This window comes from Anabrus simplex, chromosome 2 (genome assembly GCF_040414725.1).
Source record: "Anabrus simplex isolate iqAnaSimp1 chromosome 2, ASM4041472v1, whole genome shotgun sequence".
Classification (NCBI taxonomy): domain Eukaryota; kingdom Metazoa; phylum Arthropoda; class Insecta; order Orthoptera; family Tettigoniidae; genus Anabrus; species Anabrus simplex.
The window spans coordinates 1,222,042,957-1,222,062,539 of record NC_090266.1 but is presented as its reverse complement, the minus strand read 5'-3'; the positions used below and the strand labels follow the sequence as shown (position 1 = coordinate 1,222,062,539).

General features: G+C 39.5%; 1 protein-coding gene across 13 annotated transcripts in view; it reads right to left on the bottom strand.

Annotated features, from left to right (window-relative positions):
• LOC136864815 (josephin-like protein) overlaps positions 1 to 19,583 on the bottom strand; it is a 255,723-nt gene that overhangs the window by 220,177 nt on the left and 15,963 nt on the right. For 2 of the 13 annotated variants that reach the window (XM_068226435.1, XM_068226436.1), the window contains exon 1: positions 16,199 to 17,273. The exons of 6 other annotated variants lie outside the window; for them this stretch is intronic. The gene's annotated coding sequence lies outside the window, so the exon portion shown is untranslated. Of the gene's footprint in view, positions 1 to 7,698; positions 9,082 to 14,031; positions 14,050 to 16,194; positions 17,274 to 17,727; positions 17,806 to 19,583 lie in introns of those variants that run through there. 5 more of the 13 variants (XM_067142246.2, XM_068226434.1, XM_067142250.2 and 2 more) reach the window with 5 other exon arrangements.

The window sequence follows — 19,583 nt, the reverse complement described above, 5'->3', positions numbered from 1 at the left end:
ATTATTCTTGCTGTCTATAAAACTGTTACTTTTACTCAGCGTCAGATATAACCGGCAACCGCTACAAGCACGTCTCGCTTGCCGGGTTCGGCCAAATTCAGCGGCTAGCGATGTATAGGCCTAACCGTAGACGTTGAAAGTCAACGAACGAGTTTATTGCGCCACGGTATGGCCATTCCGCCCTTGCGTTTTTGGTGCACATACCTCACAATTTCATCTTCGACTTCTTTGAAGCGTCCTTGTTGCGGACCACTGAAGCATCTATCCATCACGAAAATATTCCTGCTGTCTATAAAACTTAATTTTACTTTACTTTAATTTTACTAAGCGTCAAGTACAATAGACGTGTTATAACTCTGACACTGAGAAGCCATGGCCTTTCTAAGAATTCGAAGGGTCGCGTGTTTTTATGCCATTCTGCAGATTTGAGAACACACAGGCACTGTACAACCGGTAGCGATGTAGGCTATAGTAAAGAGGCGGCCGTTTATTGTCAACGAGTTTAGTGCGCGTGTGAAAAGCAGCGTGGTTACCCCGGTAATTGCCAGTGGTATCCAGTAACTTACTGTTAGGCCGTGAATGCAAGACAACCCCTTGAGTGTTCGCATGAGATTCTGAGAAAGAAAAGTTTTGGATTCGGAGAAATACGGTATCACTCCAGAGGTTTCTGTGGCAAACACTTTAGTTTTCTTCTTCAAACGGCGTCACCTAACGTAACCGTATGCTTCATGAAAACATATTTGAAACGCATGCAGGGAAATAACCTACTCGCAAAAATTTAACTAGATGCGAGAAGATATGAAATATCCTCTGAAATCAGTGATGTACCTACTCTGCCATATTTTGAGGTGTATCACATTCTTACTTAATTTCCGTACCTATAACATTCAAATCAAAATATCGTTTACTTCAGTCATTATTTTTAACGCGTTAACAACTGCTCTCGGCCACGTTATTTACGCATTTATTACGAAAACGTGTTATCCTCTTCCATTTAGAATTTTCTTTAAAGAACAGCAGTCGATGGGTATTACTAAACAATTCCAGCATTGCTTTTATTTATTTATTTATTTATTTATTCCTGACTTACATTTGTGGCGAAGTTAGGGCTCACGGCCCTCTCTTACACTTAACCACTATAAACAGAATTTAAAAATGTAAACATAAAAGTTAGACATAGAAATTCTAAAAAGAAATAATACTACAAACAGATAATTCTAAGACTACCGGTAAGTTAGGCCTACATATCAGTACAGCAATTAATGTGATAATTACTAATAATAATAATCATAACAATATTAATAATAATAACAATATTAATATTAATAATAATAATAATAATAGTAAATGAAGAAAACCCATTCACACAACATACACACAATGACTCACACAACTCAGTTTTATGTTACCAGGAAAAACTTTCTGCAGGCAGATTTGAATTTATGAGAGGAAGTAAGGTGCCGAATGTCCATTGGGAGTGTATTCCAGAGTCTCGATGCGGTAACTAAAAAGGATTGATTGTAGGAATTGGTTCGACTTAGTGGAATTTCAAGTAAGGAACCAGAACGGGTACTAATTTCATGGAATGAGGAAAGGAAACGAAAATTAGAAGAGAGGTAAGTAGGAGTGTTCGTCGAGAGCACTTGGTAAACAAGTGTCATTAGGTGATAATTCCTTCGTTCATTTATGCGTAGCCATTCCAATGTTTTGAAATATGGTGTAACATGAGTGTCATGTCGCAGTTGGAAGGCATATCGTATGCATGAGTTTTGTGCTCGCTGAAGTCTCAAAGCTTGTTCAGCATTTAGATTGACTAGTACTGTATCACAGTAGTCTAAAATTGGGAATAGTAGTGCTTGGATTAATTTTAATTTAAGTTTTTGAGGAAAAGAATTCTTGTGACGTTTCAGGGGATATAGAGCTGCATGAACCTTTCTACATACATTTGTTACGTGTTCATTCCAGGTCAGATTCTCATTGATGGAGATTCCAAGATTAGTTACATTTTTAAGGTACGGTACAGCAATGTCATTGATTATGATTGGAGGAGGATTGATATTGCTTATTACATGTAATAATTTAGAGTTTCCTATGATAATACTTTGTGTTTTACGAGGATTTGGGAGTAAGTGGTTGTTTTTAGCATAGGCGGTAAGCCTTTCAATATCCGAATTAATGTGCTGAACTGTTTCATGTAAATTGTTTGTAGTGGTGTGTTTGTATATCTGCATATCATCAGCATATAAGTGGTAGTTGCAATACTGAAGTGTGGAAGATATGTCATTAATATGCAACACGAACAGTAAGGGCCCTAGAACAGACCCTTGAGGGACACCGGATGATTTTACAGCCCATTGGGATCTTTGATTGTTTACCACTACGCACTGGCGACGATTTGTAAGGTACGACTCAAAAAAATTAAGGGCTATCGGGCCGATATGCAGAGAGCGTAGCTTGGATAATAGTATGTCTATATTTACCGTGTCGAACGCACTACTAAAGTCAAGGAGTGTCAGTATCGTCACCTGCCGTTTGTCCATTGCTAGTCTTATGTCATCTGTTACCCGAAGAAGTGCAGTCGTAGTACTGTGTCCCTTTCTGAAGCCAGATTGCAATGGGTCAAAAAGAGAATGCCTGGTTAAGAATTCTACTAGCTGCTCGTGTACAACTCGTTCAAGAACTTTCGAGAGAGGGGGAAGAATCGAAATAGGCCGGTAATCAGATGGCGCATTTGCTGTGGTACCGGTATGCTTTAATACTGGGGTTACTAGAGCATCCTTCCATGCAGTTGGAAACGTCCCGGTGGTGAGACAATGGTTTACAATGTGGGTAATAATTGGTAGGACCGCGCCAATAATGTTTTTTATAAAGCCTATTGGGATGTTATCTGCTCCTTTAGCTTGTGACTTAACTGAATTTAACATACGCTTTACATCATTTACACTGACAGAGTGAAAAGAGAAATTATTTTCGTTTTCTGTAAGGTCACTGATTCGTTTATTTAGATTGATATGATTTTGAGGTTGAGATTCCTTTATTGGGTTAGTTACGAAGTGAGAGTTAAGTGTATCGAGAGATATAGTTGGCATATGTGGCTCTTTGCATTTTCCAACACCCATAGCTCGAAGTTCATTCCAGGTTTCACGTGCATTTAAATTCCGTGTTACATTTTTAATGTGATTAAATTTGCTATTGCGAATTAATTGCTTTGTTCTGTTACGTAAAAGACGATATTGTTCGAAATCTAATTCATTATTTGTTTCCTTGTATCGGCGGAACATTGCGTCACGGCGAGCCATTGTTGCTTTTATATCGTTTGTTAACCAAGGTGCAGGCGAGCGAGTGACTCTAGCTTGCCTAACTGGAGCATGTTTGTCATATAGTCCTATGAGTAGAGAGTTAAATCTTCTCACTTTCATGTCTGTGTCCTGCACCTGCTTTATATCTTCCCAAGGTAAAGTGTACACATCATTTTGGAGTTGTTGTAGATCGATATTTTTCAGATCCCTATAACTAATGTATTTAGCTCTGTATTTTGGTACACGTAGAGAGTAGCACAGGTAAATTAAGTCACGAGTTGATATGCCAGGTACAGGAAATTGACCGTACTTCAGAACTTTATGCGGGTTATTTGTAACTAGGAGGTCAATTCCAGTATGGCTTGTGTATTTAAGTGTATGAACATGATTCGTTGCATCAAGCGGTAAGATCGTCATGTCGACGGAGGTAAGTAGGTTGCTGATTCGTTCTGATTTGCCAGTCGGGGCTAAGATATTTGAGTTAAAGTCACCAAGAAGTAGTATATGCTCGTAGGTTGGTACTAGTTTGAGAAGGTCAGATTCAAGGTCAGAGATATTAGTAACATTCGGTGGTTTATAGACAACTCCTACCAATACTTTTTGACGGTTAATTATGGTCTCAGCAAACATATATTCTGTATGTGGAGTGATGCCAGATGATGATCTGATAATTATTCTACATTTAATATCATCTCTACAATAAACTGCTACACCTCCACCACGTCTGGCAGTGCGATCATGCCGATAGAGAGTATATCCTTCTAGATTTACAAGGTTAGAGCTAATTTTATCGGATAACCAGGTTTCAGTAATACACATAATATGCATGTTACAGGTTGATATTATCGAACGAACTTCATCTATGTGACTGAGGAGTGAGAGAGAATTGATATGGCAACACTGTAGACTTCGCGAGAACTGAGACAGAGATTGTTTCAATAACAGTTCAGTAGGCTGAGGGTTGGGGACAGTTGGTGAAGGTACACGAGGGTTATTTTCGTCTTGGAATACACTCGGATCAATGACACTCAGGAATGCCTCATCTACCGTAACAGTAGTTTTAAGGACACCAGCTGCTGACATGTTTAAAGAGTAGGTGACTCATTCCTGGAACAAACACTGATAGCACACACACACTGACAGACACACGCAGATAATTAAATTCACATAGCATATGTTTGAACATTTCAATAGAAAAATAAGTAATAATAATAATTAAATAAGGATACTAATAAAATTACACTAATATACAGTTGAAGAGTTAGTCTAGAGTAGCATTTAGCTAAGGTGCTGTGCTCCAGGCTTTAAGTGCACCTGCCGGCGAGAATTTCAGAAATAAGTAGAAGAGAAAGAGTTTGTACGTGTGGGTAGAACTGGTGAATGCTATACGACTATTTTACGAATTTGTTACAAATGAAGAAATAGTTGAGGAACTAGAAAGCTATTTCACAGTAGAATCTACATACACATGGTGAGATACTACACTATGGTATTGCTCATTTATTTGAGAGCGTTCAGTTCATCCATTGTTGTTATGTTGTGTCTGGTTTCCCCTCTTTTTACAACAATGCGTCCCTGTATGGTCCAGACATTTCTCACTCCAAATTTATCTACAGCCGCCTTTAATATGAGAGTGCGAGCCGCAGTCAGGTCCTCCCTGATAGTGATTCCAGTGCCTGCTAACCTGCGCTTGTTACGGAAGACTTCCTCCCTTTTCCTATAGCTTACGAATTTCACTATTATAGGGCGTTTCACTCCCAGCCCCGACCTGCCAACTCGGTGAGACCTATCAATATCCTGCACGGCAATGTCAAGGCCAAGTTTATCTTTAAACAACCTGACTGAAAGTTCGTCCGTATTCTCATTAGGTGATTCGGGAATTCCGAACACACGCACACTTCCTCTACGTTGGTATTGCTCCAAAGCATCAGTACTCCTTTTGAGTTCATCCTGCACTGCTTTCAGTTCAATTTCCCTATTTTTAATATCAATTTTAAGTTCATTGATAATCTCAGTGTTGAAGTCCAGGGTGGCCTTAAGTTGTTCAGCCACGGCCTTTGTGACACTTTCAGTTATTGCCTCAACGATAGCCGAGAGAATGTCTTTCGACTGTAGGGCTTCTCTTACCTGCTGAACAATGCTGTCCGCTAGGGTCGCCTCACTTCCGCTGCCGGCTACAGGTCCCGTCTCGGTCCTGGTTCCCCGGCTGGCCGCATTCCTCTTGTCTCTTCCCATACTTAAATTTTGTTTATATTTGCAAAAATCAACTGTACAGCACAGAGCGATGAATGTCGATGAGAGAGGTCGCATGCACAAAGTGAGGACACTATACCGTACCGAAGATGATCGATCGCATTTTGTTGCAAACGTTTCAGTTTTCTTATTCAAACGGCATCACCTATCCAAACAACCGTACTATAGGCTACGTATGATGAAAACACACTTCAAGCGCCAGTAAAGCAATAACCTTCTCGCTATAAATTTTCATAATAGCCTTTCCGTAATTTAACCAGACGCGAGAAAATATAAACTAACCTCTGAAATCAATTAAGCACTCTGCCATATATCTAGGTGTATCCCATTCTTACTTAATTGCACTATTTAGCCTCAAAATTAAGCGGTCGCTTAGTCAGCCTTAATTTTTAACGAGTTAACAACCGCTATCGGACACGTTATTTACGAATTTATTACGAAAATATGTTCTCTTTCATTTCGAATTTTCTTTACAGAACAGCAGTCGACGGGTATTACTAATTGACGCCGATACCGCCTTCGAATGTCGATGAGGGAACTCGCTAGTGCACATAGCGAGGAAACGATGCCGAAGGTAATCGATCGCATGCAATATCATCGCTGGGGTGCATAAATATCGGTAACGTGCGCACTTATTCGCTCGTAATAACAGATGCGTCAGTTATAGGGCTCTCGCTGTAACCGAAGGACGACACACAGTTTAATATAGGAATTTTGAAGGGACAGAAAAAAAATCGTCGCTACAGCGGTTATCGTTATAGGCCGTACTCGCTATAGCGGACTTCTACTGTAATCTCTTTTGCTATAAAGAAATAGAATGTACTCTCGCAGAATTTTTCCGTATGTTGACAGTATACGAAGCTCCCGGGCACGTGCATGGCCACAAACATCACAATAAGGATGTCTTGTAAAATATGGGTTATTCCTTGTATCATATATTTAATTTTAGACAGGTAATGTTTAAGCTTTAAGTTATTAATCTTAACACGTCAGACTAATACATACAAAGGAATTGTACAGTTTGGTGTTGACGACAATATTCACTTTGCTATTTACATTTTAAAAGTTTCCCAGAACAGTATCAAAATACAACAATTGGCTAGTTTCATACATTTGTATACAGTGGCATGTCTTATTGATTTCAGTGTCCTGCTGTCTTAACATTTTGTGGTAATCTGTTGAAGTGTATCATCTACTTTTTCCACATATCTGGGGTCGTGGGTGCGAACTGTGTCGCACATTTGGGTTTGGCTCTGTTTTACAGCTGGATGCTCTTCCGGATGCCAACCCTATATGGAGGGATGTAATCACTATTACATGTTCCTGTGGTGGTTGTGTTGTCTGAATATGAAGAGGAAAGTCTTGGGACAAATGCCTGGGTCAGAAAAATTAATCACATGCGGTCAAAATCCCTGACTGGCCAGGAATCAAACCCAGGACCCTCCGAACCAAAGTCCTTAATGTTGACCATTCATCCAATGAGTCAGACTATCTGTTGTAGTGTATAAAAATATACAATCACAATACATATTGCTAATACTACCATGTTTTGTCAGAAGGCTAGACGCAGGTATGTTAATGAGTACTAGAAAAATTACCTAGGTTTGAGTGCTGGCTCCTAGATTAAAAGACGTTTGTCATGGCCTGTACTACAGTATATAAATTTCAGCCAATGGGAGAGGCTGCCTATGCGAGTGGTATGGAAAATGAGGCACAACTTATGAAATTTGGTAGTAAAAGTATTTCTGGGGGCCGTGGCACTGATTAAACAACTTTCCAACACGCCAAACAAGGTAAGATTTATATGACTAATCTGTCAAATTTATGTCATTTATGCTGGCAAGCATTTCCTCAAAGTTTACTCATTTCCATAAATTACAAGACACATCTGTTAGGAATTAGTAGCAGACTCACAGAACCAGTCTCACGTCCATTTTTCATTTACCTGTGACCTATGGCAATATTAAAGATGTTAAATTGTACATTTTATCCTAGTCTATGTATAAGTACAGTAAGGAGAATACCTGTGTGGTTTAATGTCGTGTCAGGATGTCTGATATAACCAGTCTCATATCCGTTTTTCATTTACCTGTTACTTATGGCGATATTAATTTGTCATAACACAGTAGAGAGAATGCCTACCTACCTGTCGGAAGAAGGTGAAGCAACTTTGTATGTCGTACATGGTGCGTATCAAACAGGGCAGTCCCCTGCTGGCAAATGAAGCACATTTGAATACATTACATTTCTTGAGAAGTTATCTTCATCAATGTCCCAATCCAGTCGCCTGGGTGTGGTTAACAAGCCTCATCCACTCGTTTCTGTCCTTCCAATTTTCTTGCTCCATTACTTCTGCCACATCCAATCCAGCTTCCTTCCAAATCTGAACCATCCACATTCTTCTCGGTCTTCCAACTGGTCTCTTTCCCTTAACTTCTCTTTCTAATTCCCTTCTTGCTACCCGTTCCTTTCCCACTCTTTTTACATGTCTGAACCATCTGAGTCTTGCTTCTGTATGTTCTGTACTAAGGGTTCTATATTTAGCTCATCTCTGATTTTAACATTTTGCATTCTATCTCTTCTTGTCTTTTTAACCGATGTTCTTAAAAATGTCATTTCTACTGCTTGGATCTTACTATTTTGTCTCTTATTATTTACTAGCGTTTCTAGTCCGTATGTTACGATAGTAGTGATAATAGACCGCTTCTGGCCCAGGGGCTAATTGGCAAGATGGCCACTATACATGGGTTCTTATGGGACTAACCCACCGAGAGCTGGACCAGGATCGAATGGGCAAGATGGCGGCTATATATAGGCTCTTATGGAGAAAGCTGGCCTAGGGTAGGATAGGCGGTATACATAGGACTTAAGCAGATGGCCTAGGGCAGGGATGGCGAACCTATGCCACGCGTGTCACTAGGTGACGCACGAACATGATTTCGGTGGCACGCCACATGAACATAATATTTTATATATACGTCTTTTACTACAGTCTTGTACTATAGTGTTTCACGTGTAAGAAATAAATATCGAAAATCTCAATACTAGTTCCATTCGGACGTGCAATATGGCAACTGCTACACTGATAGGTCCGGAAATCAAGTGAGATAGTGTCGTTTTCTGGTGGGTTTGTATACGGACATCGCAAACATGTTTCTGGTGCCAAAAAGAACAGAAACTTAACAAAGGTGGTGACCGTATTTTTTCAAGAACTCTGGCCAAGGGAATTCGGACTGATAAACTTATGTGTTGGCTGTGTTCGAAAACAACTGTATCAACCACATTTAATGTAAAGCGCAATTTCGAGACTGGTCATTCAAATGTTTGTTGCATTTCAAATGAAGAAAGAAGAGAGTATGTTTCACAAAATATACAACATTACACAAAACAAACTAGTTCTTTTGTATCACCTTTCCGGCCAAGGAATAATATCAGCGCGGCTGTTTCCATCTGTCTCACTGCATAGTACAGCATGCATGGGAAACCGATTTCTGACGGTGAATTGTTGAAAGAAAGTTTCTTATTAACGTTTGACACATTATTTGAAAATTTCCCTAACAAACAAGTAATAATTAACAGAATAGAAGAATGCCACCCAGCTGAACTGCTGTCAAGGATAGAATAATAAGAATGAGTGAAGAAGTTTCGGAGCAGTTGAAAGCTAATTTGGATAACTCCCACATGTACGCAGTATGTTTTGATGAAAGCATGAATGTGACCTTACAAACAAGGATGGCTGCTTTTTTTTCTTATGGAAATGTGATGAAGAAGAAATTGGTTCAATTGTTGAGCGTACAAACTACAATATGGAAAGATAATGAAGCTAATGGAGGAAGTGATGTCCATTCTCAATATTAGTACTTCTGATTTTTATATCTAATAATTTGTTTTTACAATTTGTTTTACGTGCACCAACACAGATAAGTCTTGTGACGACGATGGGATAGGAGAGCCTTAGGAGTGGGGAAACCGCCGTGGCCATAAATGAGGTACAGCCCCACGGAACATGTAATAAAATGTATTTACAAGATATATGTATAATAAATAAATACATGATTGAATCAGTAAATGAATAAATAAATAACATATTGTGGAACATAAAAACATAATCCGCAATTTAGAAAGGAAGTCGCGGGGTGGGGGTTGTATGTTGTAGACATCCCGTAATGGAAATAAAAAAACAAGTGGCACAGTCAACAGACGAGAATAATAAACCAGAGTTAAAATGGCACACTAGTTGGAAAAGGTTCGCCATCCCTGGCCTAGGGACTAATACACAAGATGGCGGCCGTTTGCAACTTCCTAATGCTAAGGTGTATGTGTTACATAGTGTACTTCAAGCTAATCAGGACGCTAAAAGGTAGAAAACTGCCATTAACACAACTGCGAGGGTTGTAGCCCCGTCTGACCGAAGTGTAGCAAGTTCTCTACACCCTCTGTGAGGGCTCTAGCATCGACCGATCAAAGCCTGGGAGGTATGCTGGTGTTAAATAGGTGTATGGGTTACATAGTGTACTTCAAGCCAATCAGCACGCAAGAAGGCAGAAACCGCCATTAACACAGCAGCAGGTTTTGTAAGCCCGTCTTACAAAAGTGAATCTAAAATTCTAACTATAAATGCTAAATGCTTTGTGGGTGCCTCTCCTCCTTTATCCAGGCTTGAGACCGGCACTAGGGCTTACCGTAAAGCAGAGTTACCACCCTTAGAGAAAGAAGAAGTGAAGGAGTCTGCAACATTATAGCTACTCGGTCCACCAAATGTTACAGAAAGTAAGGGTTTGAGGTTGGTTAGGTATTAGACATAGGATTTAGGGTGTTATGCTGCACTGTAGAGAGAGATAACTTTCTTTGAAAGGCGTTTAATTTGCCAGCATAATAATAGCATAGATTACTTTAGTGTAGAGGCAGCATAGTGTCTATGGGCCTAAGTAGATATCCCATCACCTGTGATTACTCTCTTATCATCATCAGGGGACAAGGCGATCTTGTTTAGACACACCGTCGATACGTGATGTAATCTGGAAGTAATGATGTTCATCGGCATTCTTCTTATTTCTTTCTTCACGAGACAGTTTACATAGTCCTGAACATTGATACATTGTTCAACAACACCTCGACTGATCCCTTTAATTTTTTTTAAATTCTTCACCATCTATGTCCAGGGCGTACATTTTAGCTCCAAGTCCAACATACTTTCTAATAATCTTGCTACTAGCTTCATCTTTAAATTTTCCTAAAACCTTCTTGTTCTTAGCTGAGCAACACATGTGCTCCGGTGGGTAATCAGATATATCTAGATGTTCTATAGTTTAATTTGTCCTTGTAGATGTCTTCAGTCTATACTAAATGTATAAAAGAATCAGTGTCCATATACATAAGTTTTAGATTTTCAGTCCCATAGTACGGAAGTAGAACGTCGTAGTGATGGGAATACATAAGAGTTTTGGAAATGTCTAGTACGCTCATGCCAATATAGATAGGTTTGTTGAAGACTAGTTTCCCCTTCGCCATATGTATAGCCGCCAGGTTGGGTCCGAAGATCGTTCTGTCGATGAAGGTAGGTTCTGCTACGTGTTTTTCTACTACCTTCCTATCTGTTACAAGACGTATGTCTATCTGTTTGCGAATGTATTCCATGGATTTTCCATGGTAGTAGCATGAAACGTTTCGAAAACATCTGCTAAGAGAAGTACGTCAGAAGTCAAGTAGTCATCGCTGTATTCTCCCAAAGTTTTTATGTTGAAATGATTCCACACGTTGTTTGCATCTTCATAATCTTCGTCACTGATATCATCTTGTTTTAATTTGCTGAAGAAATTTTATAGAGGCCCTTCTCGAAGTCGTTCTTAGCTTGTTTTCCAAGATCGTTATTAAATTCTACGTTACATTTCATCCAGTGTGACTGTCGAAATTTCAGCGTTCGATGTACCTTCTTTAGTTGCAGTCCACGGTTCAAAGCTTGTTGGAGGGTCATGTATGTACGACGTAATGTTCTCGTTTTCCAAGATGAGTTACCGGTATTAATTTTTTCGTTACAGACGACTCAGCCGGTTTCATACTTTTTGGAAGGAACGGTAAGTCATTATGAAGCGCATGTAGTTTAGGAGGATACTCAACGTCTACTTCTAAAAAGTAGCCGTACGGATTGTCTTCTTTCAGCGTATTTAGATTAATAGTGTCTGGGGAGACCCACTGAAATTCTCCGTAAGGAAGGGGATGGCACATAGCCCAACCATACTGATTGTTAGCATCTTCATATGTAATAAACTGGGATGGTTTCTCAGGATCGAAATCCGACATATACTTATTATTAGCCTCTCCATAGCAATGTGAAACTTGACATATCCCACCTCGTATACCAGACTCTACCATAAGTAGCTGATCCTAATCTTTTAGTAACACCAGTTTAATACCTGTATAGAGCGGCATAGCGTCCCACGTAAGTCCAGGTGCAGTGAAGTAGTGGGCCGGATCGACTCTATGGGTTTCCATGGTAGTAGCATGAAACGTTTCGAAAACATCTGCTAAGAGAAGTACGTCAGAAGTCAAGTAGTCATCGCTGTATTCTCCCAAAGTTTTTACGTTGAAATGATTCCACACGTTGTTTGCATCTTCATAATCTTCGTCACTGATATCATCTTGTTTTAATTTGCTGAAGAAGGCTTCTTTAGGGGGTAGACATTTTTCATTTAATTTTTCCCAGGAGTCCAGGTAATCATACGGAAAGACGCCTTTTGGTGTCATTAAAACAGAATTTTCTCGTCCAAAGTATTTGGTTGTTTCAGGACACAACGTTAGATTTTTTACTAGTGTATCCAAGCTGCTAGCTATGAACCGATATGTATCCACAAATCTAAGCTTTATCTTGCCAACATATTTAGTAAATGAGATGTACTTCTCTTCAGAACTAGGAATAACTTCTACTCGCTCAGTAGTGCATCCCAGCTGCCTTACTATAAAGTGTCCATCATACCCACTAAGATTGTGTATAAACACTGGGATGTAACTAGCCAGTCTACACTTTAAATTGCAAGCGTTGCGACAGCTTCCGCGGTACTCTCCAGTAATATGACAATGATCTCGCACTTTCCAGTTATCCTCGGTAAATTCTCTACAACATAGGTAACAGATCGTAGATGCCTGGAACTCCTGTTCTTGTTCATCTGTCAAGGCTTTAGGGGTGTTTCTGATGTATATTTGACTTATTTCAGTAGCTATAGACGTTAGATACTCTATAAACTTCTCGGCAGCATTTGGTCCACGATATACGTACGGCTCTTTGGCAAGTTAGTTGCTATGTGTTCAACAGATGTAGCAGGCTTAACGTACACAGCAAAGGTCATACGAGTATGACTTTGGTATGGCATTGTATAACTTACATTATCGCTAGGTGCGCATGTTTGAACCGGAGTCAGAATAGTCTCAAAGTCTGCGTAGATTACACACGACAATTTCAACAAATTTTGAAAATTCTTAAATTCTAGAACAGAGATTTTAACTGTAGGCATTTCTATTCTTGCAATTTGCTGCTGGAGACAGAATCTTCTATGCTCTTCTAGCTTTTCTTGTCCACTTGCTTTATACCGATTATCGAAGTGGATGAAACAACGCTTACATATAACCACCTTATGCTTATACTTAGTAAGCTGACAGCTTACAAGCTTCTCAAAATCTTTTATAAACAAACAGTGACCAACACCAGAATCATTGCTTAGTAGAAGAAGATCACAATGATCGGATAACTCCACATCAACTACCTTTAGAGGATAAATTTGATAACTTTTATCCAGTCCGAAAAAGTTTATGGAAATATTATTTATTTCAAATTTAGGAATATCCGTGAGGGGTGTAGGATATGCAACACTCAAAAAGACGTATTTATCCTCCAAGCCTGCATACTTGCTAACGCGTTGATGATGCTTTTTAACTAATTTCGCTAGTACCGAATATAAGAAACACCTTTCGTCTCCATGGTTTTCAGTATTTATGCATGCCTTTTTAGCAGCGATATTTGCTGGTAGCGGTATATAGGTACTCCCACACAGCGGGGTATAATTGTTAATTTTTACTCTTAGCCCATCAACAGCTAGCAAGGACCAGTTACTCCCTTTAAGCGTTGATTCTTCCATTTCCGACGTTAACTTTTTAAATTTCTTCTGAATAAATTTGTCAAGATCAGTTTCAAAGAAAAAAGAAGTCATTTTTAGTTTTGAAAGCACGATCTATTGTGTCTCCGTGTAAATTAATGAACCGGCATTCAGCCATGAAATTAACTTTTACGGACTTATGAACACAAAGTTCTTTTAGTATGGCCTTAACTACCAGATCCTTTGCCTCTTGGAGGCACACATAAGCCTTCGCACGTATCACATCGAATAAAGTACGACAGTAGTCGACCTTCGGAAGAAGTTTCCTATTCAGTAACATTATTATCAGGAATCATCGACAGCAGGTGATGTTTAGTGGGTTCAGCTTTTACCTTCTTTGCAGGCGATGATATACCGCAAACTTCTTCATGACTATTCCCGGAGAAAGGTTTTTCCACACTTCTTGCAAACATAGGTTGGAATAGTTTGCTCCATGATAGGCGTTATCTTCTCCTAACAGATTCTCCTTTAAAAATAGATCACACCTGTGGAAGTGAGAGAAACAGAATGATGCATGCTTACATCAACTGTTTATTACAAACTAAATCTACTAGGCACTTACTTATATAATGTAATACAAATCTGTGTAGAGTACAATGGTAGCCTATACTAGATTAAGGACGAGAGACCTTACCACGATGTGGACTGCTCGACAGTTAACAGTAAACTAACAGAAAGCGTGCAACCTATCCGTCTTATATACAACATGAATCGCTAATCATTTAAAGGTGTTAACAATTTTAAAAGAATTGCCGACATCATCTAACATGTATAAACATGTTTTTACAATCTGCTTTATTTAACACCGAAACAGATAGGTCTTACGACGACGATGGGATAGGAGAGAACCATAAGTGGGAAAGAAGCTGCCATGGTCTTAAGGTACAGCCCCAGCATTTGTCTGGTGTGAAAATGGGAAACCACGGAAAACCATTTGCAGGGCAGCCGACAGTGAAGTTCAAACCCACTATCTCCCAAATGCAAGATCACAGCAGCGCGGCCCTACCCGCACGGTTTTTAAAGTTAAAGCTAGCTTAGTAGGTTTCTTTATGACTATGCAGTGCGCACTGCTATGTACGTTGGTGTGTATTGTTGTAATATATACACAAGGTTAATATATAGCCATAAGGGCATGTGATTTTAAAGTATGCAGTGTACGTATCATTTGATATACCATACTTCGCACGGCTATGGAGATAGACTACGATTTCACTCGGTGGCGCAGCAGCTTGTGTTCATTTATGCAGCACAATTGTATTGGGGAGTGCAGCAAACCCATCGAATTGAACAGTTTAAATTTTAGCACTAACAGCAGCCAACCTTAATGTGGTTTCCTTCCCCAGTTTTCTGCATTTCTTTTACGCAAATTACGGGGTGGTCCCGAGTTTTAAGCCACAATGTGCCTAAATCAGTCCCTCGCTGTAATTAACACACTACTACATTTATCACAGAAACGCAGGTTATCAAACAAATTCTACATACAATTTCTTACAAGCACACGAGGCTGATGACCACGATATATCACACCCATACATAAAGCAACAACAACTACCACTACTTTAGTTTATGTGATTTTACAGATCTAGGCCTCTCAACTTCCTATCATCATACGCAATCCTAATAAGTAGAGCGGTTCTGTGAGTAGCGAGCCTCTTACAGATACAGGCGGCTTCGAGCACTCTCTGATACCCTAATACTTATAAGCTTTTAAGAGCTCTGAACGGTAGATTGTAGCGAAAAGTTACGACTACGATGGGATAGGAGAGAGGAATTCTCCCTTGTTTTAAAGAACTTGTTAAGAAATTTAATTCTAGTCTGAGGGTTGGTACGAGGTACACTCAGCCCAGCCTCGTGAGGCAAAAATTAGAATAGGTGGGTTGATCCCTCCCTACCTCAGCTTATCCTAGAAGTGGTTTTCTGTAGTTTTTCCACTTCTACTTCGAGCAAACGTTTTCCCAATCCTAGCCTCCTTTTCAAATAAATACTCAAACTACTACAGTCGTAATGAATCAATAATAGCGACTTTAAAGAACTATTGTTATTAAGAGAGCCTGAATTGAATTAATTGATTGTTAATAATAATAATAATTATAATAATAATAATAATAATAATAATAATAACTCGCTTCTACTTTAGTTATTGTATACTTCCTAAGGCACACTGCCAAGCCGAGACAACTAAATGAAAAATTTGGATACTCACAGAAGGCTGATTCAAGATGTCACGTCTAGGAAGCCGTTTTCTTCTCAAGGTCACGTCACTAGTACAAAAGCAAGACTCTTTCTAGCGTATTACCCTTGCTTTTAAATGGCACTGATCGCTGGAAAGTTGAAGGTGCTAAGCCATATTGTATAGTACACCAAAGCCGTTATAGTTAACATTTTGTGTTAAAACGAATCTTCATCTCCTCATACATCAAGTAAACACCAAAAGTATACTGTATTAATATTAAATTAGTTGAATTAAAAACATTAAGGAGCATTTACTTACTTACTTACTTACTTACTCCATGGCTCTACGGTCCTTTAAGGATCTTGGCCTCCTTGACCACAGCTCTCCAGTCATCCCGGTCTTCAGCACGCCTACGCCACCTCCTGACTCCAACGGTCCTCAGATCAGTCTCCACATCCTCCACCCATCTCATCCGGGGCCGACCTCTCCTTCTCCTGCCCCCAGGGTGTCCTGTCAGTGCTTTCCTTGGAAGTCTTCCCTCCTCCATCCGTTGTACATGCCCCAGCCATCCAATTCGTCTCATTTTGATTGATGTCACCAAGTCCGGCTCCTTATACAATAATCTTATTTCTTCATTTGTTCTGATTCTCCATAAATCTCCCTCCTTCACCGGTCCGAATATCTTCCTCAGTACTTTCCTTTCCCACACATTTAATCTCCTCTCTGTGGCCTCAGTCAATACCCATGCCTCACTCCCATACATAAGCACTGGTTTAATTATTGTTTTGTAGAGAGTCAGTTTTAATTTCCTGCTTAAGTTTTTACTTCTCAGAAGGGGATTCAGTGCCCTGTAGGATCTGTTGGCAGCCTTAATTCGATTTACAATATCTGTCTCAACTTTATTTTCTGATGTTATTACTGAGCCAAGATATGTGAAGCTATCTACTGCTTCAAAGGTGTAACCATCCACTTGGAGTTTTTCAGTGTTCCTTCCATTTCTCTCTGTTACCATATATTTAGATTTAAAGTCGCTTATCTCCAAGCCCAAGGACCCAGCCGCATCTTTCAGCTCCCTCAAGGCAGTTGTAAGTGCCTCGTTACTTCTAGCAGATATCACCAGATCATCTGCATAAGCCAAAATTTGGATCATTCTATTGTAAATATTACCACCCGGATTAGTAGTTACTGATCTTACAGCTTTCTCCAACACTAGATTAAATAACACTGGTGATAAGGGGTCTCCCTGCCTTAGGCCTTCTTCGGTTCTGAAAGATCTTGACAGTTAAGGAGCATTACTTTATTAAAATAATCTAGACATGTCTAGTAGTTAAATGACCTTGGTCTCTACGATTACGAGGACGTAGCTTCTCCCACGGTTGAATTACGCAACAGAAGGAATATGAATTAAACTGTTTCTTTTAGAGCACTTACAGAGATGATCATTATCATATCTTGCCTTGTCTAACCGAGAAGTAGTCCGACTCGTTGGCTGAACGGTCAGCGTATTGGCCTTCGGTTCAGAGGGTCCCGGGTTCGATTCCTGGCCAGGTCGGGTATTTTAACCTTAATTGTTTAATTCCAATGGCACGGGGGCTGGGTGTATGTTTTGTCTTCATCATCATTTCATACTCATCACGACGCGCAGGTCGCCTACGGGCATCAAATAGAAAGACCTGCACCTGGCGAGCCGAACCCGTCCTGGGATATTCCGGCACCAAAAGCCATACGACATTTCATTTACCGAGAAGTAGCATGTAACCATAAATATTTGATAAAATGTTTGGTAAAGACAAGGCCACAGTAAAGTGATGCGCTTTATACTTTATATGTATTTTAGAAATGACTCGATACTTACCAGTAATAAATATCTTGTGTGAAGTCACAATATTCTGCTGTAGTTGTGGGAGTATCGGGAGGATCACTTCTAAATTACCTGTAGAAAAATAAAAAAAATTTTTACTTATCAACCAAGCAAGACTACCGTGGCTAACACTGAGCATGCGCTATATTAAAGCAATACAGGTAGCATAGTCTCTCTATAACAAATAGACAGGTTATGTTTAATACTCTAGCCGCTAAACTAACAATCGGAGAAACATGACTCCTGAAGTTTGACTTCGGAAACATGCTATTTGAATCTATCGGCGTAGGTTTCAATCCTGTAGCTCGCGCAGAAAGGAAAATAAGTGGGGTGCGGTTGCTACTCAAATAAATAGAGGATCTCCATATTTTGCAATGACAATGTACACTTACCTACTTTGTAAGGAGATTTTACTCGTCAGGCTGCTATTAATAGACTGATAAATTTGCTCTACAAGGCTTTTTTATATAACCCAAAGTCTGGCGTACTAGGGAACATTTGTATTGAGGGTAGACCTGAACTAGTCTAATTACAAATATTTTTTGTGCTTCTTTACAATTTAATTTTGTAATTATTCAAGCAAGTAAATTTGTAAATAAATAACACATTCTAACAACATCTGAACCCTCTCTCTCTCTCTCTACCAGCCATTATTCTTGTCTACAAGCGATAAAAAATAATAAATATTATAACATTGCTGGTTTGTAACTTTATAAAAGAATCTATCACGGCTGGAGGAAAACTAAAAAAAAAATATCTTACAAAAAAAAAAAAAAAAAAGGAACTTCCTGGATGGCTGAGGATAGGTAGCAGCCGATTAAAAACTAAGATTGCGATATTTTATATGAGATATACCAAAAGGAGGCGAAAGCTCTTACGTCTGGATGCTCCTTACCGAAACATTCTTCTTCTTCTTATTATTATTATTAGCGGTAGAACACAAAGATGTTTGTTAATTGAGTCCCGTAGCGTAGCCCCAAAAAAGGCCACAGTCTGTAGATTATGAGGTGGCACGTGGTCAGCGCATCAACTCCCTCAGTCGCATTGCTTGGCTTTCTTGAGCGAGATCGCAACCTCTTATATCAGACCGCCCCTCCGTTGTCCTCACAAGGCTGGGGTGAAATCCTTAACTGAGCCTGGAATCGACCGGTGCGCTGATCTGACCAATTCACCATGGAGTCGGCATTAATCGTAAATTTGACACAAGTTTAGAGGCTAAACGCACCCGCAAGAACGGGAGACTAGAACCTTTGTGGAGATAAAATCGCAGCGTAGCATTCCAGGAGTTCAATGAATGAGACCTCTGTGTGTATTGCGGATACTTACTGGCTGCTATTAACAGGAGAGGAAAAGCAATGAGGATGTACTCAGTGACGTCCAGCATAAGTCTCACTTGCTCCAGTGCAAGACTTTTGCAACTAGGACGTACTCACTGACCTCCAAGAAAGCCAAGTAATGCGACTGAGGGAGTTGATGCGCTGACCACGTGTCACCTCATAATCTACAGATTATGGCCTTTTGGAGGCTATGCTACAGGACTCAATTAACAAACATTATACTTGTGTTCCACCGCAAATAATAATAATAAGAATGTTTCTGTAAGGAGCATCCAGACGTAAGAGCTTTCGCCTCCTTTTGGTATATCTCATATAAAATATCTCAATCTTAGTTTTTAATCGGCTGCTACCTATCCTCAGCCATCCAGGAAGTTCCTTTTTTTTTGTAAGATATTTTTTTTTTAGTTTTCCTCCAGCCATGATAGATTCTTTTATAAAGTTAAAAACCAGCAATGTTATAATATTTATTATTTTTTATTGCTTGTAGACAAGAATAATAGCTGGTAGAGAGAG